Source organism: Marmota flaviventris, chromosome 6 (genome assembly GCF_047511675.1).
Source record: "Marmota flaviventris isolate mMarFla1 chromosome 6, mMarFla1.hap1, whole genome shotgun sequence".
NCBI lineage: Eukaryota > Metazoa > Chordata > Mammalia > Rodentia > Sciuridae > Marmota > Marmota flaviventris.
In genome coordinates this window covers 119,971,671-119,999,260 of record NC_092503.1, presented here as the reverse complement: position 1 = coordinate 119,999,260, position 27,590 = coordinate 119,971,671, and the positions used below count along the sequence as shown (strand labels likewise).

Genomic DNA, 27,590 nt, shown 5'->3' with positions numbered 1-27,590 from the left:
TGAAGCAGGAACAAACTTTATTTTTAAACTGCAGGAAAACACTTCACACAGCTCCTGGGGAATCCTCCCAAACGCCACGAGGCTTGTCCAGGAACCCCCAGCCGGAAATATCTCCCCCGTAAATCCCTCCTCCTGCACTTCCCCAACCAATGGGAACTCTTGGGGAATCCCCGGAAATCCCCACGAGAACTCCAAAATAGTGCGAGAACTCAAAAGTTGCGGCAGAGGCGGATAGTAATGCCTCGCCTGTCAATCAATACTGTTGGCAAAATGCCAGGGGCCATACAGACTCGGCCATGGCTCTCAGCACAGGAGGCCAGAGGCCAGGCAAGCAACATCTGGAGTGTGTGGCCACCATTCAAGTATCAAGAGCACGATTACCATAGTCAGAATAGGGGCAGGTGGAGGCTCCAAAACCTTAGCAAAGGTCATGTGGACCAAATCTCATCAATAGAAGCCAAATAGGTTTGTGGAGTCCTATCATGGATGTTCTCTTTGTGAGCTTGGGAAGTGCCCCCAAGAATATCCCCCAGCTCGAAGACTTGGTGGATAAGCTGCCGTCCAAAATTAAGGCTTACAAGAAGAGGAGGCAGAGGAGGTGATGAATGCAGAAGGTCCCTGGGAGCACCCACACATGCTTGGAGCTGGCAAGGTATCTCAATCTTCTTCCTTCTCACATGTTATGTTAGGGACTGAGTGTGATGTTGATGGTCATGTTATGGACTGAAGGTTTGTGCCCTCCCAGAATGACAGCACTTTTCTCACAAAATAGAAAGCAATAGATTAAAAGGTTCCCAGCTAATTTTATCAGGTTAATGTAGTTTTGACTCCAAATCAAAATATGAAATATTCAGGGAAAGAAAATAATAGGTCCACCTAACCTTGGATACAGATGGGAAAAAATAAATAATTATTTGTGAACTGAGTTTGATGGCATTAAACCTAATAATAATACATCAAAATCAAATGGAAAATCCTTGGACTGCAAGGATGGTTCAATATAATAAAATACATTGCTATAATTCACAATATTTATAAATTAAAAATTAGAGTCATATGCTTTTTTTCAATTGATTAGTAAAATGCACTTGATAAACTATATATTTATGATTTTGGGAAAACAATTATAGAACCAAGAATCAAATCTTATTGGGGGGTGGGTAGTGATTGAACCCAACAGTACTTAATCACTGAGCCACATTCCCAGCCCTTTATTATATTTTGTTTTGAGACAAGGTCTCACTAAGTTGATGAGGGCCTTATCAAGTTGTGGAGCTGGCTTTGAACTTGTGATCCTCCTGTCTCAGCCTTCCAAGCTGCTGGGATCACAGGCATGCACCACCGTACCCAGTTTGCCGCAGCCCGGCTGCAGCAAAATAACCGGGGGGGTGACGAACAACTTGTGTAGATCGATACAGCAGGTGTAGGAGCCGTTTATTGTAGGACAGGAGCGGTATATATACATTCCACACAGCTTATCTAATTAACATAAACTCGATACAGCAGTCAACCAATAAGGAATCTCCACACTTAATGGCTCGCTGGCGTTACTTCATAAACCACTCCCTCTGGCGAAAAGCCAGGCGCCATCCAGACTTGTTTACAGACTCTAACACCAGTTGAAAACATAAACATTTTTATTTTGATAACACACACTCACTCTCTCTCAATCTCTCCCTCTCTCTCTCTCTCTCTCTCTCTCTCTCTCTATATATATATATATATATATATATATATATATCTCAAAAGGAGAACACCAAACATAATTTTTTTAGCACAAAAAAGCAGCCATAACAAGGCACAGAGAGCAGAAACATATATTAGAAATCAAAGGGTTAGGGCTGGGGTTATGGCTCAGAGGTACAGGCGTTTGCCTAGTATGTGTGAGGCACTGTGTTCCATCCTCAGCACCACATAAAAATAAAAATAAAAAATAAAGGTATTGTGTCCACCTACAACTAAAAAATAAATGTTTTTTTAAAAAAAGAACCAAAGGGTTAGTGTTGCATGCAAATATAGCTTTTCCTTTTTGTAGCTTTGGCGATAGCTACAGGGATGTAAAATAACCTTCTGTAGCAGCTGGTAAGGAAACTAAGGAGCACTCCCCAGCAGCATAGAGCACATTAACAAAAAGACACAAGAATGGATTTGGCTACTGTAGTGCAAAATGTCTAGGACAGAATTGAAAATTCACTTCAATACTAAGAAGTAACCACTAGAACTTGATAATACTTCCCAAAGCGCTCACTCAAGTTGTATTACATACTAAAGATTATTTACAGAAACAATGGTTATACAGTAACTTTTAAATCTGCAATTTAGGTTTCAGATATTCCCATTAATAATTAACTACAGGGCTGGGGATGTGGCTCAAGCGTTAAAGCGCTCACCTGGCATGCACCGGGCCCTGGGTTCGATCCTCAGCACCACATAAAAATAAAATAAAGATGTTGTGTCCACCGAAAACTGAAAAATAAATATTAAAAAATTCTCTCTCTTTCTCTCTCTCTCTCTCTTTAAAAAAAAGAATCAACTACACTAAAACTCTATTAAATTACACCTAAGTGATTCAGCTATGAGAGTTTCCAACAAAGATAAATACTGCCATCCAAATTATTAGCTATAGTTTAACAATAATCTCAATACCAGCAACCACTGTAGTTACTATTATCTAACTTGTTTTTCTAGTCTCATTTTCTTTGTGGTTCACAAACTCATCCTGAGCATAAGAAAAGATCAAACTTTAATGGAACAATCTTTAGATTGAACATGTCAACTTAAAAAAAAATCACACACAAGACTACAATTGTGGCAGCTATTCCAAATACCTGCTTTGAGTTCAAGCACTCATTTAAAAAAAAAATAATAACTAAGGCCTTTAAATAAAACTCTACTACTAACTTTATAAGACTGAAATTTTAAGAACAACTATTTAGAAAATACGGTTTACTATGCACCTTTTGCATAAGAGAAAAGGAGACTGACTATAAATGATGTCAACATTTAAGTGAACTGTACTATGACCTCGTGGCCAGAAAATTGCAATTTTCCTAAAAGGAAGGCAGTCTTAATTTATTTATTTATTATTGTCTTCTAAAGCTTATAAATACAAACATCACTACTTTGGGAAGGTTATAAAAAATTCTTAGAAAAAAATAATTTCAAATATTAGTCAACTGCTGAAATACTCATCTACTATTAAGTTGTTCTTTAATAAGAAATAGAATTTTTTGGGACTGGGGCTGTAGCTCAGCGGCAAAGTGCTCACCTAGCATGTGCGAGGCCCTAGGTTCGATCCTCAGCACCACATAAAAATAAATAAATAAATAAAGATATTGTGTACAACTACAACTAAAAAAATAAATATTTTTTTAAAAAAGAAAAGGAATAGAATTTTTCATAGCACATGCCCCAGAGTTGCCTCAATTAATTACTATAGCCATTAAAAACCAAACTCGGCTAAATGGGCAAATATTTTCCTAGCCTTACTAAACATCTGCAGCTCTATCCTGTTGTTTCAATAGGCACCACATTTGTTTGAGTAACAGTTGACTGCATCCGACGAAAATTAATAACTAAGCTTACACACACATGAAAAACCAAACACTGATACTGTGCTTCCTATACATGTACTGTCTGATGCACATGAAAACAGACCTAGTTAATGCCCTTTAGGGACAGAAGAGTTTACTTTTCCTTGACTGGTTCTCATTCTAACCAGCAAACTCTAACTTTTTGTTTATAATGATCTCTTAAAAAAAAAAAAAATATCCGGGACTGGGGCTGGGGCTCAGAGGTAGCACACTTGCCTGGCATGTGTGAGGCACTGGGTTCTCAGCACCACATGTAAAGAAATAAAATAAAGGTCTATCAACAACTAGAAAAACATTTTAAAAAAGAATCCTGTAACATCGATGATAGAGGGAGACCATCAATTCCATCACATGTAGTCCACCCACAGATCACTGCACGGCAGATATAATGCAGGCTGAAAAAAAAAATAAGCAGCAAATTATTAAAGAATTTATCAAGATTTTCAGCTATAAAATTAATAGCATTTCAATACACCAGAACAACCAATAAGAAATACAATAAAATCAGGAAGTATTCACCATAAACAAAAAACTTATAAAGCATGTAGTGATTAACTTAATTGAGAATTTATAGAAAAATTTAAAACCCTAAGAAGTTATTGAATATGATTTTAAATAACAGCCATTTTGTGTTCTTGGGGAGGATCATAATCTTATAAAGGTATCAATTGCCTTCCCATTAGTCTTGAATTTAATTTCATTTGAAACTCCACTTGACCTTTTTGAAGAAACTTATAAATTTACTTTAAAAAATATATGATAGAATTAAAATAATAAAATAAAAAGTATATGATAGAATAAAATCATCAAATAGCTAAGCAAACCTTCAGAAAAGAATAATATAAAGGAGAGACTCATCTAAAGAAATACTAAGACCTTCTATGGAACTAACTGGGAAAAAGACTTATTATAAATCTAATAGTCATTTTTAAAACAAATTGACAAGGGAACAGAGGTATAGAAATAGCTGAAAGATAAACCCATAGATTTATGGAAATCTAATATGCATTAACTTGGCACCACAAATTAATAGAGAAACTATGGATTGTAACAGATGTTATTCAAAACAAAGTTTACTATATAAAGAAATATAAAACCAGATCCTGACGTAATGCCACATACAATAACAGACTACAGGCAGGTTGAAGTGAAAAGAGAAATGTGAAACTTTTATAGAATAAAATGCAAAAAATTATCTTCGTGATTAGTAGCAAAGAACTTATTCAAAAATATAAAACTTCAAAAACCATAATTGGAAATATTTTATTATCTAATTAAATTAAAATTTAAAAAAATTTTAATGAAGGGGACAGCACTTACAAAAAAGAGAATGAGAAAGAGTATTTGCATTATCTAAAACCAACCAGGGGTTTGGGGATGTGGCTCACTGGTAGTGCATTTACCTATCATGTACAAGGCCCTGGGTTCAATCCCCAGCACTGTAATTAATAAATAAATAAAACCAGGGATAATATCCAGAATATTCAATGAACTACTGGAAATCAGTAATTAAAAAGTTAGCAACCCCTAGAGATAAATGCACCAAAAGACAACCTCGTACCTATTAGACTGGAAAACATTGCCAGATGATGCCAAATGTTGATGAGGAAATAGGACTAAGAGAAGCCCCTCACACTGCTAGTAAAAATATGAACTGGTGCAGCCATTCTGGGGAGAATTTTCTGATGCTTGATCACATTATGTGCATGAACACCCTATGATCAATAACCTCACTCCTGGGAACATGCCCGCATCTCCTATTATACGTGTCCACAAGGAGACCTCTCCTACTGTAAGGCAGCTATTTTAAACACCTTGTGGTGTCAGGAGATGGAGACAATCCTCATGTCTACCAGAGAGAAGGCAGGAGAAAGGTGTGAATGGCCACCCTGGAGCACCAGGAAGAAGCCAAGAGCACTGCATTAAATGCACCCATAGTGACATGGATGGATCTAGAAAACACAAAGCTAGGAAAACAATAGAATGAGCTTTTAGCACAAAACTGCTCAGTTAAAATCACACACACACACAAACAATACAAATCTTGCAAGAATACATATAACAAAGAAATATACATAAGGCACATTAGAATGATTGTCTTTAGTGAGAGGAAAGAAATTGGAAGTAGGAAATGAAATAAATTATAATGAATACAGAGGAGATTTTATATAGACTGATGATAACCATGTACAATGAACTGAGGAATAGAATTAATTCCACCATTTGCATCTGAGGTTAAAATGAAATCAACAACTCAAAGAAAATCATAGTTCTGAGAGCAATTTTCCTTATATTTTCATGACAAATATTAGCTAATTCCCCCGTTTTTCCCATACAACTAAATAAACAGGAAACAAAGCAGTCAATTGAAGATCAAGATTTAGAAAGGGAAGGTAAGAACTAAGAATGATTCAGGCTAGGATTTTGGCTAAGTGGTAGAGAGCTTGCCTCACATATGTGAGGTACTGGATTGGATCCTCAACACCACATAAAAAAAATAAATACACAAAATAAAGTTATTTTTAAAAAAAGAAGAAGAATGATTCTTACAGGGCTGGGGTTGTAGCTCAGTGGTAGTGTGTTTGTCTAGCATGTGTGAGGCACTGGGTTCAATCCTCAGCACCACATAATAAGTAAATAAAAAAAGGTATTGTGTCCATCTACAACAAAAAATACTTTAAAAAAAAAGAAAAGAAAGAATGATTCTTATATTCATTCCTACATTTGCCTCTCTCCACAGTGCATTTGTGGGGTCAGGGGAGATTATTATAAATCTTTTGGAATGTAAAAAACATGTTTTATTTTATATAACAAGCTAGAATATATGGATTTGTTTTGGTCCTCCTTAAATTATTGAGTCTGCAGGCTATGGATGTATATTGTGAAAAGAAGAACATTTTCACTCACTGGACTTACGCAGAAGCATTGGAAATTGGCTCACAATATTCAACTTTACCCAACAAGGAACATGACAGAGTTCCATGTATAGTATGTGTAATACAGAATGTATGCTCTCAAAAATGCAGAGATAAAATATAGAGATTCCATTCTCTATAAAATGGCTTGTATTTGTCAGGAGAAACAGAACCAATAGAATGAATAGATTGAGAGATGGTTTGGGTTTTGTTTGCATTGCTTAGTATCGAACCTGGGCCCTTGCACATGCCAGGCAAGTGCTCTCTCATGAAGCTATGCCCCCAGCCCTAGAGAGATTTATTTTAAGGAATTGGCTCATGTGTCTATGGAGACTGGCAAGTTCAGAATCTACCGGGCAAGCTGAAGACCCAAGGAGGAATAGATGTTGCAGCTGAAGCCTGAATGGAGTGTGGAGGTAGAGTTAGTTCCTTGTTCCTTGGAGAATGTCAGTCTTTCTTAAGGCCTTCAACTAATTGGAAGACCCACCTACATTGTGGAGGGTAATCTGCTTTGCCAAAGATGTACTGATTTAAATGCTGAATTTATCTTAAAAAAAAAAAAAATACCTTCACAGCGACATCTAGACTGGTAGCAAACAAATGGGTACCATACGCTGGCCAAGTCAACCCATAAAATTAGCCATCAAGGGCACAAAGTGAAACTTTAAGGTAAATGTGGCAGGAGTGTTGATTAAGTGAACTGCTACAGTCATCCGTGAAGTTTCAGATTGGCCTCCCATCCAAGGAGACCTGTGACAAGATAGAATGGTACCAGACAAACTCTGGGTGACTCAGTTGAGGTTTCTGTCCGGACCATCATAGGCTGGCTGCTTCTGACTGCCCTAGAGAGCACAGAGAGGAGAAAGAATAAATTGAAAGCTTTTAATCCAACTTGAGACATGAATGAAAAGTTTAGAAGTTTCTGTGGCCATCTCAAGGGAATATTTTTATCCTCAATGCAGCACAGACAAGGACGAGGGCCAGCCCAGGGTCTACTGTTGGCTGCGAAACTCCACAGGGGCCCTGATGCTAAGGTACAGCCACTGCTGAGTTGGGTCTAGATCCTGAGATATGAACTGAGAACACAGGAGCAGATCCAGAGAAGTCTGAGGACCATGAATCACCAAACCCCTCCATGAATATCCCACTATCGAAGGAGACTCTGGTATTATCTGCTGCTGTCTAATAAATGAGGCCAAAAGCAAACATTTTCTATGGGGCATTACTGGTGCAATAGGGACAATTTTAATAGGACTATGTGTTTGGTAATATTGTATCAAGTTTATCTGATGATGGTATTGTGATTATGCAGGAGAAATGTCCACGTTCTTAAAATGTACATGACAAAACATTTAGGGGTGAAATGTCATACTGTCCATAAATTACCCTGAAATGGTTTCACAAAATAGTTCATCAACAATAAATGGATAAATAAAATGTTGCTTATTCATACAACAGAATACTACATAAGCAATTAAAAATTAATGAACAACTGATAATACTACAACACGGATGACTCTGTCAGAAATAATATTGAGTGCCAAGCACCAGTGGCACATGCCTATAATCCCAGCAACTCAGGAGGCTGAGGCAGGAGGATTTTGAGTTCAAGACCAGCCTCAGCAACTTAGTGAGACCCTGTCTCAAAATGAAAAATAGAATGGACTGGGAATGTGGATCAGTGGTAAATCACCCCTGGGTTCAATCCCCAGTAACAAAATAATAATAATAATAATAATATCAAGTGGAAAAGCCAGATACATACACAAAAAGCATACTGTTTATTTCAGTTATCTATGGCTATTAGCAAACCACCCCCAAACTTAATGGCTTTAGACTAAAGAAAAAAAAATTATTTTATCCTCTCTTGTGAGTCTGTGAATTACCAGACCTCTAAGAAGCACTGACACAGCCCATGAGCCAAACTGCCTTTTCATGGTAGCCCAACACTTCACCCAGCACTCACAGTGTTTGGGGTATGGACTCTGATTATATCTCCTGGGTGTCCATCAGATTTGGACACCATTAGAGTCCTCTGAAGTAGCTCCTACCTTATGAGTCCTGCCTCTCTAGGGTAGAAATCAGAAAAATCACTTCCCCAAATCCTTTTTGAAGTTAGGACAAAAATACAGGAACTGAGTCCCATCAATCAAATTCATCCACCTGAGTCTTCAATTCAAAAGGAAGCAACAGGAGGAAAAAGCATCCAACCTGTATTCATTTTGCTGGCAAAGGCCAATGGAAATAAAGAAGCAGCAACTGGCTTTTGCAGAAGCGATGGTAAAAAGATGAAGTTCCTGGAACAGAAGTGGTTTAGCTGGTGCCTGCAGTAGTGGCTGCAAGTAACGCACAGTTCCTAACAGAAGAAGCAGCAGCATCTCAAGCCCCGGGGGGCCACAGCACTGAGGAGGTTCAGCACCCTCGTTCTGTGTGTGGTTTGGGACTTCCCACTTCACAAGAGGAGCCTCCCATCCGTTGTTCTAGCACTTCCTTTCCAAATGTCTAATTCTGAAACAGAAGTGTTTACTAGACTTTTCAAAGTTTTATCAAAATCATTAATGAGGGAACCAGGAAGAATGCAAGAGATTTGATTCAAAGAGTATCATGAAAACAGAGAAAGATGAAAAACAGGAAAAACTGCTGCTAGCCATTCAGCATGGTTAATGTACTACAGGGTAATAAAATCCCAACCTTCATGTTATCTTCTCTACAGAAAAAAGGCAAAAGCCACCATCCCTTATCAGCTCTCTACCAATTAGCCTCTAATTGTGTAGGCTGGGTTGATAGAGCTGGCCTCTTTTAAGCAAGTTATAATCACTCAGATGTTGAGGCAGGCTATTGAAAAAAGATTCAAGTATGATATTAAACAATCAAACAGGCACAATTTCACCTTATTACTAATCTGGAACATTTTTTTTCCTACACAATTCCTGACCTTAAGGTACAGAAATGTTCTAATTCAGTTTCATTAATTTTATAGTCTCTTCTAGTTTGGCCTGCTTTAGAATTCAGAAATAAAGACTTCCTTGTTGTATAATTAACAAAGCAAAAATCTTATCAGATTAAGGCTAGAGAGTTCACATCTGCCTGAAAGGCTTTGTTCTATAAGGTCGTAATTTCACTCACTTCAGTCTTAACCAGGATGTGTGTGTATGTGTGTGTGTGTGTGTGTGTGTGTATGTGTGTTTGCATGTGTGCATGCTGGAGATGGAACCCAAAGCCTCCTGCAAGCTAAGCACACCTTCTACCCCTGAGCTTCACCCTCAGCCCACAAGGTATGGTGTGTGTGTGTGTGTGTGTGTGTGTGTGTGTGTGTGTGTGATGCTGGGCAAGCACTCTACCAACTGAGCTATATCCCCAACCATTAGGTATGTTTTTACCCCCCCTCATCAACTCATTTATTCTGAGAAACCTCCCCTAACTCATCTCTTCAGAGTTTTGCTTGTAGTCTATCTCACCCACAGCCCGGATGTCCCAGGACAATGGGGTAGATTGCAGACAGGCCAAAGAAGTGCTTATAGACAGCAGAGAAGTTCAGGGCGACAGGCAGATCACACCTCCATCAGTCACTCAGGGTACTGTGCCATGTAGTGCCTCCTCTCCCTCGCGGTGTTTTGTCCTCCCTCACCAGCTGGATGAGCAGCACATGTCCGTTCCACGGTGCCCTCAGTTCCACACCTGTCCCCACTCCTAAAGATGGGTTTTATATATTAAGGTACAGAAGCAGGGACATCTCCAGCATTAGCTTGCTTGTAGGACCAGCATCCCCAGGAGCAGGTGTCCTGGTATACATGCCAGAAAGTAGCTTTTTCCAGATAACACTAACTTGCCCTAGTTTCTGGTGTGCCCATCAGCAAACCAGTGTCCTTCAAGATAATATATATATGAACTTTCTAACCCAAGCCTGCTTTTATTGTTCCCTTAACTTGGGTAGGTTTTTGGAAACAAAAAGGAGACCTTCAGGGACATGTTGTTTTACTGTTCTCCTTTGCTTTAAGGACAATACATAGTCCCTATCTATGGAGGAAATCCTATTTCTCTGAGTTTCCCAAAATTCACCAGTGATCCTGGCTTATCAAAAGTAAGTTTTTTCCACCTATCAGGTGGGGACTCCTATAAACCAGTACCTAGGAGGACTTTGTAAGCCTTGTTTCCACATATGAACTACAGTCTTTGCTCTCTAATAATTTAATGCCCAAGTAAATGAGATTTCTTTTAATGTAACAGTTCTGGTATCTCAGGGCTCCAAATTTGTGGCTCTCAGGATCACTGAACCATTGCATGTTACTACATTTTTTGTAAAAACAAAGTAACCCATAAAAGGCACTTTGCATATTTTCAGAAAATAACTATGTATCAAATTTTCTATAGAAAAATCATCATAAATTCTATCAATGATGCTATCTATAAAATGTTTCATAGTTTATAGATGTATGGTGCTTATGAAAAGCAAAATTGTACTCTATGCTCTTTAACAAAGGATAGCAAAGATTTTCCTAACCTTAAAATATTTTAAAAGCATTTGTCAGAATTCCAATTAATAAGGTCCATAATCATGCTTAATTTCTCCTAAGTAATCAATAGACCTCGTAATCTACATTAATATTTATTATAGGATATTTTTCCAGAAAAACTGGGTCCATAGGAACAAGATACCATTCAAGAACATTTGACTTAGTTTCCACAAGCATAGGCTAAAGCTGAGAGTTATAGATAAATAAAAGAAAAAAATACAGGTTTTCTTATGCTCATCAGAAAATAGAATAAATATACATATGTATGTATGTATTCTCCACAATATCAAGAGTCATGCACCTCTGAGGTTTCCCTTTTCTGTTGTTTCTCTCATGAAACCCAATTTTTGATGACTAGATCATAGCAGAAGTCTTCAGGCAAACATAAGGGGAAAGCAGAAAGCATCTGTTTAAGGCAGGACCAGATGCCTCTGTTTAATTTCTCATAGTTACCAGCAACAGCAGAACAGAAGAGCAGAATCTTCCAAGGGTCATTATTTCACCAAGACTTACTAGTCCTTATTCCAAAAGTCAGAGCACATTGTCTACAAGGAGGGCATTGACCACTTTCCATGATCTTCTAACCCATCCTACAAAGTATGATTAAGATTCCTATCAGTTCACCAGAGTGTTCTAAACCAATAAATAAAATCTTCCTAAAAATAAATGTATTCACAGCCACCATGCCAGACATGCCCTTTTACTCTTCTGAAACTCATGCAGTCACTAAATATACATTAATATTATTTTTACCTCAAAAAAAAATTTAACACAAGAAAGTTGAACTCCTGTTTTTTTCAGGCTTTTTTCACATTGTATGTTGGGTTTGATATACAGGATAGCTCTTTTAATAGTATAGAATTAATTTTAAAATACAGGAATCACCGCCAAACACACCTAATTTGCTTCCAGCTTCCTTTGGTTTATAAAGCAAAAGATTAGGCTTTTAGTGCCACCTAGTGGCCAAGTGGGCAGGTGCCACTTAATGAGAAAAAGGCAAGATTGGGGAGTGTAAACTTGACAGTTTTAGTGTTCTGGTTCAGGACATGGGTTTGAGGAAGGCAACAACAAAAAGGAATTTTCAGAGGAAAAAAGACACTTAATTAAGATAAGAGCACAGGTACATGACAGTGAGCAATTGTAAGATTTTTCTATCTCAATAATCAGAGTAAGAATAATGCTTTTTAAAATAAATATAAACAAGGTATTGATAATTATCAGAAGTTTTGAGTTCTCAGAAGAAAATTTTCTGGTTGTTGTTGTGGATTTATCCATCCATCTATCTATCTATCTTTCTATCTACCTACCTACCTACCTATCTGTCTATTTATCTATCTATTTATATGATACCAGAGATTGGCTCCAGGGGCACTTAACCATTGAGCCACATCCCCAGCCCTTTTTATTTTTTATATAGAGACAGTCTCACAAGGTTGCTGAGGCTGGCTTTGAACTCTCGATCCTCCTTCCTCAGCCTCCTGAATCCCTGGGATTGCAGGCATGAGCCACTGTGCCCAGCTATGTGTTTTTTAAATTATTTAAGAACAGAAATATGAGCACAAAGCACTAAAAGTTATCAAGATATTGAAAGAGTGTTCTAATAAGAAAGTTCTGCTTAATTGAGTAGATTCCACTAAAAGAAAAAAAAACTTTTCTACCTCTAAGAATACACTGAATATTCCAAAACCAATTTTGAAGGACAGATTCCCTTCTCTTTCTTTTCTTTTTTTTTCCTTATTAACTTTAATTCACTGTTTGGTAGGTTTTTTGTTGTTTTTGTTTATGTTCTTTTGTGGTGCTGGGGATTGAACCTAGGGCTTCATGTATGCTAAACAACTATTCTACCACTGAGCTATACCGATAGGACTGTGTGTATTTTAAACATGCAGAAATATACATATAATTGAATGACAAAACTCTCAACTTTAGCTCTAAAATACAATGAACTTTATCAGTGCAATGCACTAATGTACATATCACAATGAATTTACCACCTTAATTTGAGATTTGCCAAAAGTCAATATGGACAAGAGTACATACATTTAAAAAAAAAAATGTTGGTAAACCAATAATTTTTCTCCATATGAATGATTTCTTTGGAGGATTTTGCAAATAATTAAAAGTCAGTTATTAATTAACCCAATGTGAATTATTTCATAATTACAAAATCATTTGAAACTTCAAAGAAATATTATCATTATTAACATTAAAAATTTTCCAGGCCAGGCACAGTAGTGCACACCTGTAATCCCAGTGACTTGAGAGGCTAAGGCAGGAGAATCACAAGTTCAAGGCCAGCCTCAGCAATTTAGAAAGGCCATAAACAACTTAGTGAAACCTTATCTCAAAAATAAAAAATGAAAAATGGGGGTGTGGCTCAGTGGTTAAGTGCCCAGTAACAAAAAGTAGTTTTCCAAAGAGGTACAATTTTAAAATTTTACAGAGTGTGTGAGTAACTAAGTCATTTACAGCATTTTCTCAAGTTTACAAAAGTCAACAAATCAAAGCACCTCTGGGCTGGGGCTACAGCTCAGTGGTAGAGTGCACATGCGAAGCACTGGGTTTGATCCTCAGCACTACATATAAATAACTAAATAGAGATATTGTGTCCATCTACAACTAAAAATAAACATTTTTTAAAAATCAAAGCACCTCTTGTGATAGTTTAATTAGATTAGACTCATTCTATTTTTAGATTTTTCTCCCACAAATTGACACAAGGAATGAGTCTAATGACCAGTAACAAATCTTTTTTGTAAGTCAGGTGGTTTCCAGTTCTCTACTTCTGGCCAAAAAAAAAAAAAAAAAGAGCCTATTCAAGTTGTCTGCTGTTACGTCATTTAAAAATAATTTTTGATAATAGCTCACTGTGATTTAGGAAATAAAATTCTGCAGAAATTTAAATAATTAAGAAAAATCGCTATAACAAAATTCTATTCATTCCCATCTTTTTTTTAATGTGGACACATTATTTTTTTGTAGTTGTAGATGAACAGAATGCTTTTATTTTATTTGTTTATTTTTATGTGGTGCTGAGGATCGAACCCAGTGCCTCATGCATGCTAGGCAAATGCTCTACCACTGAGCTACAGCCCCAGTCCCCATCCTCTTAATTATATGCCAAAGTTTCTAAGTGCTTACATATACAAATGGATAATTCAAATCAAATTGATGCTAATTACTACTAAATTAGATTTTAGCTGCTCTTACCACGCAAAAAAAAAAAAAAAAAGAGTAACGAGAGACGATGAATGTTAATGTACTTCACTATAGTAACCATCTTACTGTCTATATGTATTCTATAACATCATGTTGCATACCTTAAATATCACAATAAAAATCATTTATAAATAAATTAAACTGGGGCTAGGGCTAGGGCTCAGTGGCAGAGCGCTTGCCTGACATGTGTGAGGCACTGGATTCCATCCTTGGCACCACATTAAAAAAATAAGCAAATAAAATAAAGGCATGCTGTCCATCTACAACTACAAAAAAATTATAAAAATAAATAAAACTGATTCTAAGCTGTCTAAATCTAGAAATAACTATTTTTCATACTATATTTCATCTACAGATACATTAAATTCATTGGAAAAGCTCCATGTATCTGTATAACAGATTCATTGCTGACATAATCTTGCTTCTTATATTTATCAAAATGTCTAATAAATTTATACTATTTTGCTCTATTGTATACTCTTTCTAAATGCAATAAGTCAAACAAAAGAAAACATTTTAGCCTTAGAAATGTTAAGTTTATATTGACTATAGTATTGCAGAGAAGTGTGATATGTTGATGGACCAAAAAATTTGCAAGTACAAATCTAGAATAAAATTCTGGTAGGCAAGTTGAGTGTGAAATTGAGGAAAGAGAAACAATGCAAAATGTCTGAATGTTTATATTTGTGAAACAGATGATGGAGTGTATAACATCTTGCATATACAGTTTTTAAACTATGGAAAACTTCTATTGTTAAAATTCCAACACTTAGCCCAAACTAGCCTTTATTTTAACTTATGATAAAAACTTTGTTGCCAACTTCAAAATGCATGGGGAGAAAATTTCTGCTTCCAAGAGCGAGGGTAGGTGTACTTTTCTCTATTCCTCCTCCTAAGTACATTTAAGACCCTTGACATTATATATAAAAGCAAACACTAGAAGACTCTAAAAGGTGTGGGGAAGGCAGACTGACTAGGGACTTTAGAACCACAGTGAATTCCCCAAGTTTTCCATTTGTTTTATATATCTAAGAATTGCAACTAAAGAAGCCAGAAACCCAAAATATTCATAGCCATGGAGTGGGGGAGAAGGGGAGGAGAGCAACATAGCAAAATGGACAATTTTTAGACAATAACTGCTCTACTCCAGCCAAACACCACATAGAAAAATTGTGATTCTATCCCCATCAGCAAAAGCCAAGCAAACAGTCTAGACTTCCACCTTCACCATGCAGTAATGAGGCCCCCAACACACACACCAGGTGACATCAGAGAAGGTGACTAGGGAACCAGGATGTTCATCCACTCTCAGAGGAAATGAGTTCTCTGACCACCCAGACTTCAATAGTGTCAGTGGGATCTAGACTTCCACCCCCATCCAGCTGTAATGAGGCACCCCTCTTTTTCCCCTCTTAGGGGAAAGGTAATACCTAGTGGAGAGTCAGGATTTTCATCACCACCAAGAGCTAATCGGGCAACCACCCCTGACTCTATTCACCACCCTTCCCCCCACTCTCCCCGCTTAGTGTCAGTGGAGGTCACGTGAAAAATAGTACTGGCACTTTCACCCCAACCAGACAGAGAGGTATGAGTGAACACCTAGTGGGGATCCAGAATTCCCACCCCCACTCAGCAATAATGAGGACTCATCTGAGGTGTCAATGGAGGCTGGGTGGACTTCTACCCGTACCTGGAGAGTGATGAAGTTCACCCACCACCCTGCCAGAGTGCTGTTAGAAGAAATCACCTAAAACAGAAAATTTAAATAAGACCCAGAGCCTTATACCTTCATCTGTGCCTGGACACCAAGACATAATGCAATGTCCAGGTTTCAAGGGAAAATCATTTTTAGTATCAATAACCAAGAATATCTCAAGCTGAATGAAAAAATAAAAGCAACAGATAGAAGCCAAAAATAAAATGAAAGAAATGCTAGAATTATCTGATGAAGATTTTTAAACCTCCATGTTCAGTCAGCTTTCTGTCACTGTAACAAATAACCAAGATAATCAACTTACAAAGAAAAAATTTTTATTTGGCTCATAGTTGGAGAAGTTTCAGTCCATGATCAGTTGGCCCCATTGCTTCATGCCTGTGGTGGGACATCATGGCGAGTGCATATAGCAGAGGACAACACCTCATGGCCAGGAAGGAAAAGAGAGCAAGAGGAAGGGGCTGGTCTTCCACTTTCCTTTTCAAGCACATGCCTCCAGTGACCTGAAGACCTCCCACTAGGCCCCGCCCCTTAAGTTTTCCACCACCTCTCTCTAGCACCAAGCTGGGGACTAAGACTTTACCACAAGGACCTCTAGGGGACAATTAAGATAAAAACTGTGGCACGTGTTTTTAATATTTTTCACTAAACACTTGAGAATCCTTAAGTATTGTAAAACAAATGTAAAGTTTTAAGTTCTACAAAATGCTATCCTAGCCCTATGTAGTCTGCTCTTGCAGAAAACAAGAAAGAGCTTGAATTATTTTTGGATAGTAGAGAGAGGATGGTTCTTTAAGAAAACCTGTAATAATCCCTTTGAAAGACAACAATCACACATAATTTGTTACATATTACAATAACTGCCCCTAAGTAATGGTGTGGCCTTGGGCAAGCTTTTTCTAGTTTCTTTAAGCTCCAGCTCCTAAAGAAGTGTGACACTGTGTGAACTGTGTTCCAGATATGAATCTGTACTAACCATGCCACTCAGACATGCCCACTGGCTTACTGAAATGACGGCTTTGTCCATTTATGAACACTAGAAATATATTTTACCAACTGTTAATTGGTTTTAATTTTACTAAATGATTTGTAACAGATTTCCTTAAACAAATACATTTCAGTCATTTAGAAGACATTCTCAGGTATCCACCATGAGCCTTATGTCATGTAGGGAGCTTCTTAAGACAGATACAGTCTCTTTCCTAACAAAGCTAATGATGATGTTTGTTTTTATTTTTTTCCATATTTTTTATTGGTGCTTTATAGTTGTACATAATGGTGGGATTTGTGGTTACATATTCATTCATGCACACAATATAACAATAAAATTCGACGAATATCATTTCCCCTTACCCTCCCCTCCTCCATCCCCCGGGGTCCTTTTTCTTTACACTACTGATCTCTCTTTAATTTTCATGAAATCCCCACCTCCTTTCTTTTCCTTTTTCCTGTCTAGCTTCCACTTATGAAAGAAAACATACAACCCTTGACCTAAGTTTGACTTATTTCACTTAACATAATGTTCTCAAGTTCCATCCATTTTCCTGCAAATGACATCATTTCATTTTTATGACTGACTAAAACCATTATATATATATATATATATATATATATATATATATATATATATATATATATATATATATATAAAATTTCCCTTCATGCAGTCTTGGACACCAAGACTGGATGTATAAATAACTAAAATTTACAACAACTATTTTGCCTTCTAAAAAAATTCAAATTACTGGCTGGGCACAGTGGCACATGCCTGTGATCACAGTGCCTTGGGAGGCTGAGGTAAGTTCAAAGCCAGCCTCAGCAACTTACGGAGGCCCTAAGCAACTTAGTGAGATCCTGTTTCAAAAGAAAAAATAAAAGGGCTGGAGATGTGACTTGATGGTTAAGTGCCTCTGGGGTTCAATCCTTGGTTTAAAAAAAAAAATGTCTTTAATTTGAATTACTAAACTAATTTAAATTATTTAATCTTCTAGTAAAATATATATTTTTTAATTCACACATTAGCCTGTCATGGTAATTCTAGCTACTCAGAAGCCTGAGGCAGGAGGATTACAATTCAAGACCAGGCTGGGCAACTTTGGAATACCCTGTCTCAAAATAAAATTTTAAAGAATTGGGGGTGGGGTGCTGTGGTGATGTGTTAATGTGACCCTGGATTCAATCCTCAGTACTAAAATTTTTAATTAATCAATCAATTAATTAAAATTAACTACATTTGGAAAGCATTCACTTTAAGTAAAATCATTAGCACATTGCAGCCTGTAGATGTCAGCAAATACCTATAAAGGGCAGCAAAACATTTCACCAGAAGGAAGTAGTATTCAAATTTCTTGTGTTTCTATGCCCTCTGCATATGTGTTTTTGTTTGTTGTTATTTATGTCTCCCTCTTACTAGACCATATCATGAATCCAAAGCAAAAATGTCCTCTATTTATTGAATATATTTTCATTTCTGAATTATATTCAATTCATTGACCAGTTCAGAGGGAATCTGGACTTGTTCTTATTTCACTCTAAAGCATTTTTTACTGTAATTTAGAACTTAGTACCTAACAATATGTAGACACACATTGTTTTCAAAACCACTGGTCTGCAAAATATGAGCCCACTGCAGGGAATGCACAAATGATCTTTGGAGTATAGGAAGGAAATATCAAAATTTCTATTTTTAGCGAGTGTATACACATATATATGTATGTGTGTGTATATATATATATATATATATATATATATACACACACACACATACATACACACACACACACCAGGGATTGAACCCAGGAGCACTTACCACTTACCAAATACCCAGTCCTTTTTATTTTTTATTTTGAGACAACTCACTAAGTTGCTGAGGCTGGCTTTGAACTCACAATCCTCCTGCCTTAGCCTCTCAAGCCACTGGGATTACATGTGTGCACCACCATGCCTGATTATTGTCAGCAGCTTTTAAATTTACTTGTTATGTATGATGTATATTATAGTGTGTATAAGCAAATAATATACTAGCACATGAGGTCAATTTATAAACAAGCCTGTGTACACGTAGGTAGGAATTTGAATATTTTTTTTTTTACTGAGAGGGATTTAGAATTTTAAAAACATTCAATACCACAGTTTAAGTGTCTGCATAACTAGAGTGTGTGCTCTCCCATGGGATAATGGTGTCTGTCTTCTCTTGTTTTATCCAAAGGACCCTGTAAGTATAAATGCTTACAAATACTTATCAAACTCTGCTGATACACAGTTCAGTTCTCCAGAACATCAACCAGGTGACCACCTTTTGAACGGGCTCCGGAAGGATTGTCATTAAATCTAAGAATGTTTCATAAATTTTTAATTAAAAAATAAATCTAAAAAGGAAAACAGAGATGCTTTTCTTTGTACCAGCAGAAAGAAAATTTACTGGGGAAAAGAAAACTTCAATAGAAGATATGGTAGCAAGTCTACTGGAAGTAACAGATGAACTGAGAAATATTGGACAAAGTCATCATCAGCATCCTCAAACCAGTGAAATGTCCAATTGTCCAATTAATTCATATTTGGTATAATTTTTTTTATTATTAAGACTACACAAGTTGACCCAACAAGTTAACTCATTCCTCTAAAACTTTAGTCTACCTAAGAATTACTAGGAAGTAGGCTTAAGTGTAAATTCTCAGATTCCAGCCCCAGGGATTCTGACTCAGCAGGTTCAGAGAGGTACAGAAATCTACATTTTCATCTTAAGCCCCAGAAAATTCTAATGCAGATCACCTGTGACCCAACTTTAAGATAAATGTCCTATAGGACATGTTCTGTCTTGCCGCCTGTTACAAGAACTGGATCAAAGAAACAGATCTAAGAACCCATCTACAAGGCCATAACTCTAGCCATTTCTTATTATCATCTCTGATCAGAATGTGAAACAACAGCCCGTATTCTTCCATGGGGTATGACCACATTTCCAACTATGAAACTGTTCAAACTGCTCAGGACTGGATATGGCCTGTGATCCTAAGGTCCCTGGCCCATTGCTTCACCTAATGGCTGAGCATTTCATGGTACTTACTTGATGAACTGTTGCTTAGTACAGAGCCTCCTTGGTTCCTGACCAACTGATTCCCTGTAGCTTGGATGCTCCTTCTTTATCTATGAGATGAACTATCTCCCGGGTCTCCCAACATCCCCAACTGATACAAAAACAAGAAACCATGGAGCACCCAGTGTGAAAATAGTCACCTCTCCTAAGACCTTTGAGAAAACATTCCCTACACTTCTGCCCTGCCTGTGTGTTTCCTCTTCCAGTGGATCACAACGCTGTCCACTCAACCTTCTGAGCCAGAAACTTGTTTCAGATCAGTTTTCAAGTCCTATCAGGTCTACATCGAAGTCTGTTCCATTGATTTTCCTTGTGTTGATTTCATTTGAAATCAAGACTTATAGTAGTAAGTCTACTGGAAGTAACAGTCTCTTTTTCTTCTATGTAGTAACACACAGCTGGGCCCAGTGGTGCACACCTGTAATCTCAGTGACTCAGGAAGCTGAAGCAGGAGGATTCCAAGTTAGAGGCCAACCTAGTAATTTAGCAAGACCCTGTCTCAAAAAGAAAATAAAAAAGGGCTGGGGGTGTAGCTTGGTGGTAGAGAGCTTCTGGGTTCAATCCCTAGTACCAAATAAATAAATAGTGGCAAACATGGGTATTGAGTATAAAGGTGGATTCAGATTTGGAGAAACAGATTTTGAAGTCACCTTTTTGTAGATATATAAGAGAAGCCATGTTGCATTAGTCAAGAGAGGAGGTCGAAGGAAAATAGAATCAAATATTTTGAAAATCCACAGCATTTTATTATTAACTATGTTTTTATTCAAAATTCATCTAGAAAAATGTGGAGCTATGTCAGAATTTTAAGGCTTTGATCAAAGAACATCACATGGTCTTTAGTTACTATTTGTTTATTTACAATGAAATTACAGGAGAGAAAATTATTTTTGTAAGAAAAGAAAATGTGTGTGTGTGTGTGTGTGTGTGTGTGTGTCCAGAATTTAAAATATACTTTGGAGCCCAGGCATGATGAACCACATGTGTAATCCTAGCAGCTCAGGGGGCTGAGGCAGGAGGATTGCAAGTTCAAAGCAAGCCTCAGCAACTTAGCAAGGCCCTAAGCAATTTAGCAAGACTGTCTCAAAATAAAAAATAAAAAGGGGTAGGGATGTGGTTCAGTGGTTAAGCGCCCTTTGGTTCATTCTTCAGCAGCAATAAATAAATAAATAAATAAATAGAATATACTTTGGGCTGGTGTGTAGGTCACTGGCACAGCAAATTCTAACATTTGCAAGACCCTGTGTTTAATCCCCAGACCCCCAAATTATATATATATACACACACACACAGCTGGTGGTAGAATTGGCATTTGGATAAGGGAAGGATAACATCAAAAGGACATAGGATAATGCTATTAAAAGACTGAGGACAAGAAACAAATATTAAAGTACTTAAGAAATTTTTAAAAATAAATAAATGTATGTCTTAAAGGCAACCTACTGGGAAGGGCAGATAGAAAGAGAATGGTTAATAGGTACAAGGGTACAGTTGGATAGGAGAAATGACTTCTAGTGTTCTATAGAACAGTGGGGAATTATGACTGACAACAATGAAAAGTTTATAACAAAAGAGATAATAGAGAGGATTTTGAGTATTTGCAACACAAAGAAATGATAAATGTTTGATACAATGGATAGCACACTGTACCCTCTAATTTAAAAATAAAAGTTAAAATAATAACAAGCACCCATCATAAGAACAAAGTCAGTATGTAACAACTTTTAATCCAGTAGGAAAAAAAGTATCAATCTATCAAGTTTCCAAGAAGTGGAAGTTTTACCATAAATAGAAAATGTGAAATGAGTTGCAAGAGTATATCTTAATACATTAGGAGTTACCAATTAAAAGATCAAGGTTCTCGAAATGGAGGAAATTTGTAAAAAATCATACGTGATTCACAATAACTCTTAGAGTAGAAAAATACGTAAGGATTAAAATTAGAAAGAGAGAAAAAACATTTACCCCATGGTAAATAAGAGGCAAAATAAAGTCCCAACAATTTCAATACAATATATAACAAAATAGAATACAAAGTTAAAATAAAGTGCGTAGGCCAGGAGCAGTGGTGGACGCCTATAATCCCAGCTGCTTGGAAGGCTGAGGCAGACGAATCTAAAGTTTAAAGCCAATCTCAGCAAAACTGAAGCAGTAAACAACTCAGTGAGACCCAGTCTCTAAATAAAATACAAAATATGGCTGGGGATGCGGCTCCGTGGTCAAGTGCCCAAATTCAATCCTCAGAACCCAAAAAAAAAATAAAGTGCATAAAAGACAAGAAAAGATATCTATGTAATTCTAAAAAGAAACAATAGAACAATAAATTATAGTAATCATAAATACAAATAAATTTAACAATGGTCTCACAATTTATAAAGCAACAATTGAAAAAAACTACATGCAGAAGTTGATTTTTTTTAATGCAAAATTGGTGGGTGTGTCTCAGTGGTAGAGCACTTGCCTAGAATGTGAAAAACCCTGAGTTCAATCCCCAGCACTGCAGAAGAGGAAAAAAAGAAAAAAAGAAAAAAAAAAAGAATGCATTTGATGGTTTAAACAAATCCCTTCAAAAATCTTCACAAACTAGACAAAAAAAAAAAAAAGCAGAGATCTTGAAGTTCAGCCAGGCACAGTGGTGCATACCTGTAATCCCAGCAGCTCAGGAGGCTGTGGCAAGAGAATTGTGAGTTTAAAGCCAGCCACAGCAGTTTAGTGAGGCCCTAAAGAACTTGGTGAGACCTTGTCTCTAAATAAAATATACAAAAGGGCTGGGGATGTAGCTCAGTGGTTAAGTGCCCCTGGGTTCAATCCCCGGGGTGGTGGGGGGATAGATATTGAAGTTCAGTTGTTATTTAATTTTAAGGTTGTTAATATAAAGCCTCAATAAATAAAAAACTGCTAAACTCTTCCAAATTAAAAATCACTAAAAAGTCATGAAAACTTACTGCAATAAATGCTTCTGCAGGTCAAGAGTTTGGGGTAGAGAGTATCTTTTTGGGGAAAAAAAATCATGAAATTTGAATATAGATTGGATTAGACAGTAGTATTTTTCCCAAGTTAAATTCCCTGAATATGATCATTCTCCTGGATTTATATAAGAATATGTTCTTGTTCTTGGGAAGTACATGAAAATATTTAGCAGTAAAGGGCTAGGACACCTACAACTAACTCTGCAAAGATTAGGGGAAACATTAGAGAGAGACAGACAGTAAAAAAAATCAATAGGCAAAATTGTGAATTTAGACTAAGTGTACATAAGAATTCTTTGTACTATTGTAACTTCTTTATAGTTTGAAGTCACTTTAAAATTAAAAGAAAATTTTAAATGTTCTAAACTTTGAGTTAAAAATTGTAAAAATATGAAGAATACTTAGAGCTGAATAAAAATTAAAATACTATATACAAAAATGTACTAGATATGATTACAGCAAAACTTAGAGGAAAATTTTTCCACCTTTAAATGCACTTAGCAGGCAACAAAAAAAGGTTAGAATCTAATTAGCTCAAACGTTAGATTAAAAAAAAAGCATCATGTATGTAAGAAATAATAAAAAAATTTAAAAAAGCAAACCGAAAGAAGGAAGGAAATAATAAAGATAAGAATTGAGATCAATGAAATAGAGAACTAAAGCAATAAAAAGATTAGTGAAAACAAAAGCTGGCTTTTAAAGATAGTTTTATAAGTCGTTCCAGAAAATAGATCAAAGAAAAAATCTGCCAAGTTTATTGTATAGAGGAATTTTTATCAAAAAAACAAACAAGGACATACAAGAAAAACAAGTTTTATGTCTGTCCTTCATAAAAGAAAATACAACACCTAAGTAAAAAATTAACTAAACAAACCAACAGTGAATGTGTAACTGTAGGATGATCAAACAGGATTTATCCCAGGGATGCAAAGATATTTCATATTTTTAAAAAAATCTCAATATGATCCACTATATTAAGAAATTATAAAAGCAAAATAGATACAGTAGAATAAATGAATACCGGAAAACTATTGTTTTAATTTCAACATCCATTTATGTTTTCTTTTAAAACCATGTGGAGAAAGCATACCAAGATACAGTTATATAGAAGGAATTAGTTCTGCTGGGTGTGGGAGTTCAGCTGTTGGGGAGGCTTAGGCAGTAGGATCACATGTTCAAGGCCAGCCTCAGCAACTTAATGATGACCTAAGCAATTTAGCAAGACCGTGTTTCAAAATAAAAATTAAAAATAAAAAGGGATAGGGATGTGGCTCAGTGTTTGAGCACACTTGGGTTCAATCCCCAGTACCAAAAACAAAAAAAAAGTGAACTGAAACAGGAGTTTGAAGATTCTTAGCAGAAAAGATAAGTGTTTAAAGAAATGAAAATACTAATTACTCTAATTTGATCAATATGTGTGTTTACGTGCATCAAATGTAGCCTATAAATATATACAATTATTTTATGTCATATAAAAAGAAACAGTAAAGTAGGAATGAAAGAAACCCTATCTGATTTATTATAAGTCACCCAAGTCCTACAGCAAGGACGTCTGCTTCTAGGAAGATGGACTAGACATACTTTTCCATATTCCTCCTATTAAATGTCACTAAAACTGTGGGCATTATATAGGAAGCAAATATAAGAAGACTTTGAAAGGTGGAGATGAGAAGGAAGATCAGCTAGGACCTCAGCCCTGAAGACTAGCACAGTGGGGAGAGTTCCTTGGGTCTTCTTTTGCCTCATCTATCCCAGACTTGGGGGTGAAGAAACGGAACTTGGAAAGAGCAAGGCACACACACAAAAAGCTACACCTGCAGCAAAATCCCTGCCCACAACCGGGACAGAGGCAGCCTATCAAGACAAAACTTTCAGGAAATAACTGCTCTACTCCAAGCAAACACCATAGATAACTGTGATCCCCCCATACACACACACCCACCAGGAAGCCAAAGACTTCCACACTCTTGAGTCTATAACAAGGCCCCACACATCACCCTAGTGGTGTCCAAAAAGATCAGTTAGGAAGCCAAGAATTTCATTTCTGCAGCTCAGTAATGAGATCCCCCTCCCCAAGATATCAACAGAGATAGAGGGTCGGGGGAGAACACCCACCCAGCAATAATGCCAATGGTAAAAAGGAGTTCTCTAAACAGAGTGGAAATGATAAAATAGCACTGTTGAAACATCAAGAAAGAAAAAAGAAGGTAAGCAAATATATGTGTAAAAGCAATAAATTTTTCTTCTGTTCTTTAGTGTTCTAAATTGTTTGATGACTGAAGCAATGTGATTGCTTGATGTGATTCTAAATGTACATAAAGGTATAAGAATTTACATGGCATAGCAGCACAATTCACAATAGCTAGACTGTGGAACCAACCTAGATGCCCTTCAATGGATGAATGGATAAAAAAAATGTGGCATTTATACACAATGGAGTATTACTCTGCATTAAAAAATGACAAAATCATAGAATTTACAGGGAAATGGATGGCATTAGAGCAGATTATGCTAAGTGAAGCTAGCCAATCCCTAAAAAACAAATGCCAAATGTCTTCTTTGATATAAGGAGAGTAACTAAGAACAGAGTAGGGTCGAAGAGCATGAGAAGAAGATTAACATTAAGCAGGGATGAGAGGTGGGAGGGAAAGGGAGAGAGAAGGGAAAATGCATGGAAATGGAAGGAGACCCTCAGAGTTATACAAAAGTACATACAAGAGGAAGTGAGGGGAAGGGGAAAAATAATACAAGGGGGACAAACGAATGTCAGTAGAGGGGGCAGAGAGAGAAGAGGGGAGGGGAGGGGAGGGGAGGGGGGATAGTAGAGGATAGGAAAGGCAGCAGAATACAACAGACACTAGTATGGCAATATGTAAATCAATGGATGTGCAACTGATGTGATTCTGCAATCTGTATATGGGGTAAAAATGGGAGCTCATAACCCACTTGAATCAAATTGTGAAATATGATATATCAAGAACTATGTAATGTTTTGAACAGCCAACAATAAAAAATTTAAAAAAAAAAAAAAAAGAATTTACATGGAAAGGGTGAAGGTATGGGATATAAAAAGAAGTAAATTTTATATAATTTACTCAAACTGGTAAATGATGATACTAGCAGACTGTGATAAGCAATATATATCAACCATTTAAAAGTTGTGCAAAAAAAACACTATAAACAAACTTTCAGGTAAATCACAGAAAGAAAACAGTAAACAGAAAAATGAAAAAAATGGGGATAATGAACAGAATATAAAATAATTTGAGAAAATTAAGTCCCATTGTATTACTACAAAGTGAATTGAGTCCCTCAAATTCATGTGTCTTAATCCCCAGTGGGACTGTCTGAAGAAAGAGTTTTGAGTAATTCAGGTTAAATGAAGTCATAGGGTAGGGCCCTGATCTGATAGGATTAGTGTCCCTGCAGGAATCAGAAGACAGTGGTATGCCCAAGCGCTCCCTCCCTCTCTCTGTCTCCTGAAATCTGCCTTCCCTCCCCCAGGTGAAGACACAGTGAGAACACTGGCAGCTTTCTGCAAGCCAGGAAAAGCCTTTAGAAGAAGCCAACCATATTGGTACCCTGATCTTAGACTTCCAGCCTCCAGGACCATGAGAAAACAAAGTTCTGCTAAGTCACTCAGTCTACGGTATTTTGTTATGGCAGCAAAATAGAGAAATACATATATCAATAATTATGTTAAATGCAAATAGTATAAATACATCAATTAAAAGGCAGAGATTGGCAATGAATTTTTAAAAGGTGAAACAAACATGCTATCTTCAAAAAAAAACTTATTTCAAATATAACAATATAGGCAGATTAAAAGTAAAATCATGCAATCGTTAATCAAAGGAAAATAGAAGTAAATGTTCTGCTATCAGATAAACTTTGAAGAAAAGGAAATTTATAACAATAAAAGGGTCAATCTACCAAGAAGATGTACATAGCAATCATAAATGTCTATGCAAAAACAACAAAGCTAAAAATATGTGAAGCAAAAACTAATAGAACTGGAAGAAAAAACAGATAAGTACAAAATTATAATTGGAGACTTCAACACAACTCACAAAAATTAATAGAACTAGACAGAAACTCAGGAAGGACATTGAAGAATTCAACAGCACATTTATCCCAAGGAAAAACAACTTCTATTCACACACACACACACACACACACACACACACACACACACACAAAATGTACCTATATGCTTATAGCAGCTTTATTCATTTTAGCTAAAAGCTAGAATGTCATCAACAGGTGAAAGACAAAACTGCTACAGCCATACCACAGACTATGACTCAACTGTAAGAAATTATTTATATATGCAACAACCTTGTATAATCTCCAGAGAAATGATTCTTAGGAAAAAAATCAATACCAAGAAGTTATATAATGTATGTTTCTATTTTAGAAACATTTTGTCTTAAAATGAAAAAATTATAAAAAGCACAGAAGCCAGGCAGAATGGCACACACCTGTAATCCCAGTGGCTTGGGAGCTGAGGCAGGAGGATCACAAATTCCAAGCCAGCCTTAGCAATTTAGCGAGGCCCTAAGCAACTTAG

At 36.6% G+C, this 27,590-nt stretch overlaps 1 long non-coding RNA gene across 3 annotated transcripts; it reads right to left on the bottom strand.

The window, feature by feature from the left end:
* Positions 1 to 27,590, bottom strand: LOC114099429 (uncharacterized). 3 transcript variants are annotated; one of them, XR_003583891.2, is made up of 4 exons: positions 8,560 to 8,851; positions 7,076 to 7,350; positions 3,810 to 3,988; positions 1 to 2,466 (listed from the first exon to the last, which is right to left on the bottom strand). It is a non-coding gene; the product is annotated as an uncharacterized lncRNA (long non-coding RNA). The 3 variants fall into 3 exon arrangements; XR_003583892.2 differs by having other exon boundaries at positions 1 to 3,988; positions 8,720 to 8,851; XR_011707762.1 differs by lacking the exons at positions 7,076 to 7,350; positions 8,560 to 8,851 and adding an exon at positions 27,502 to 27,590 and having other exon boundaries at positions 1 to 3,988.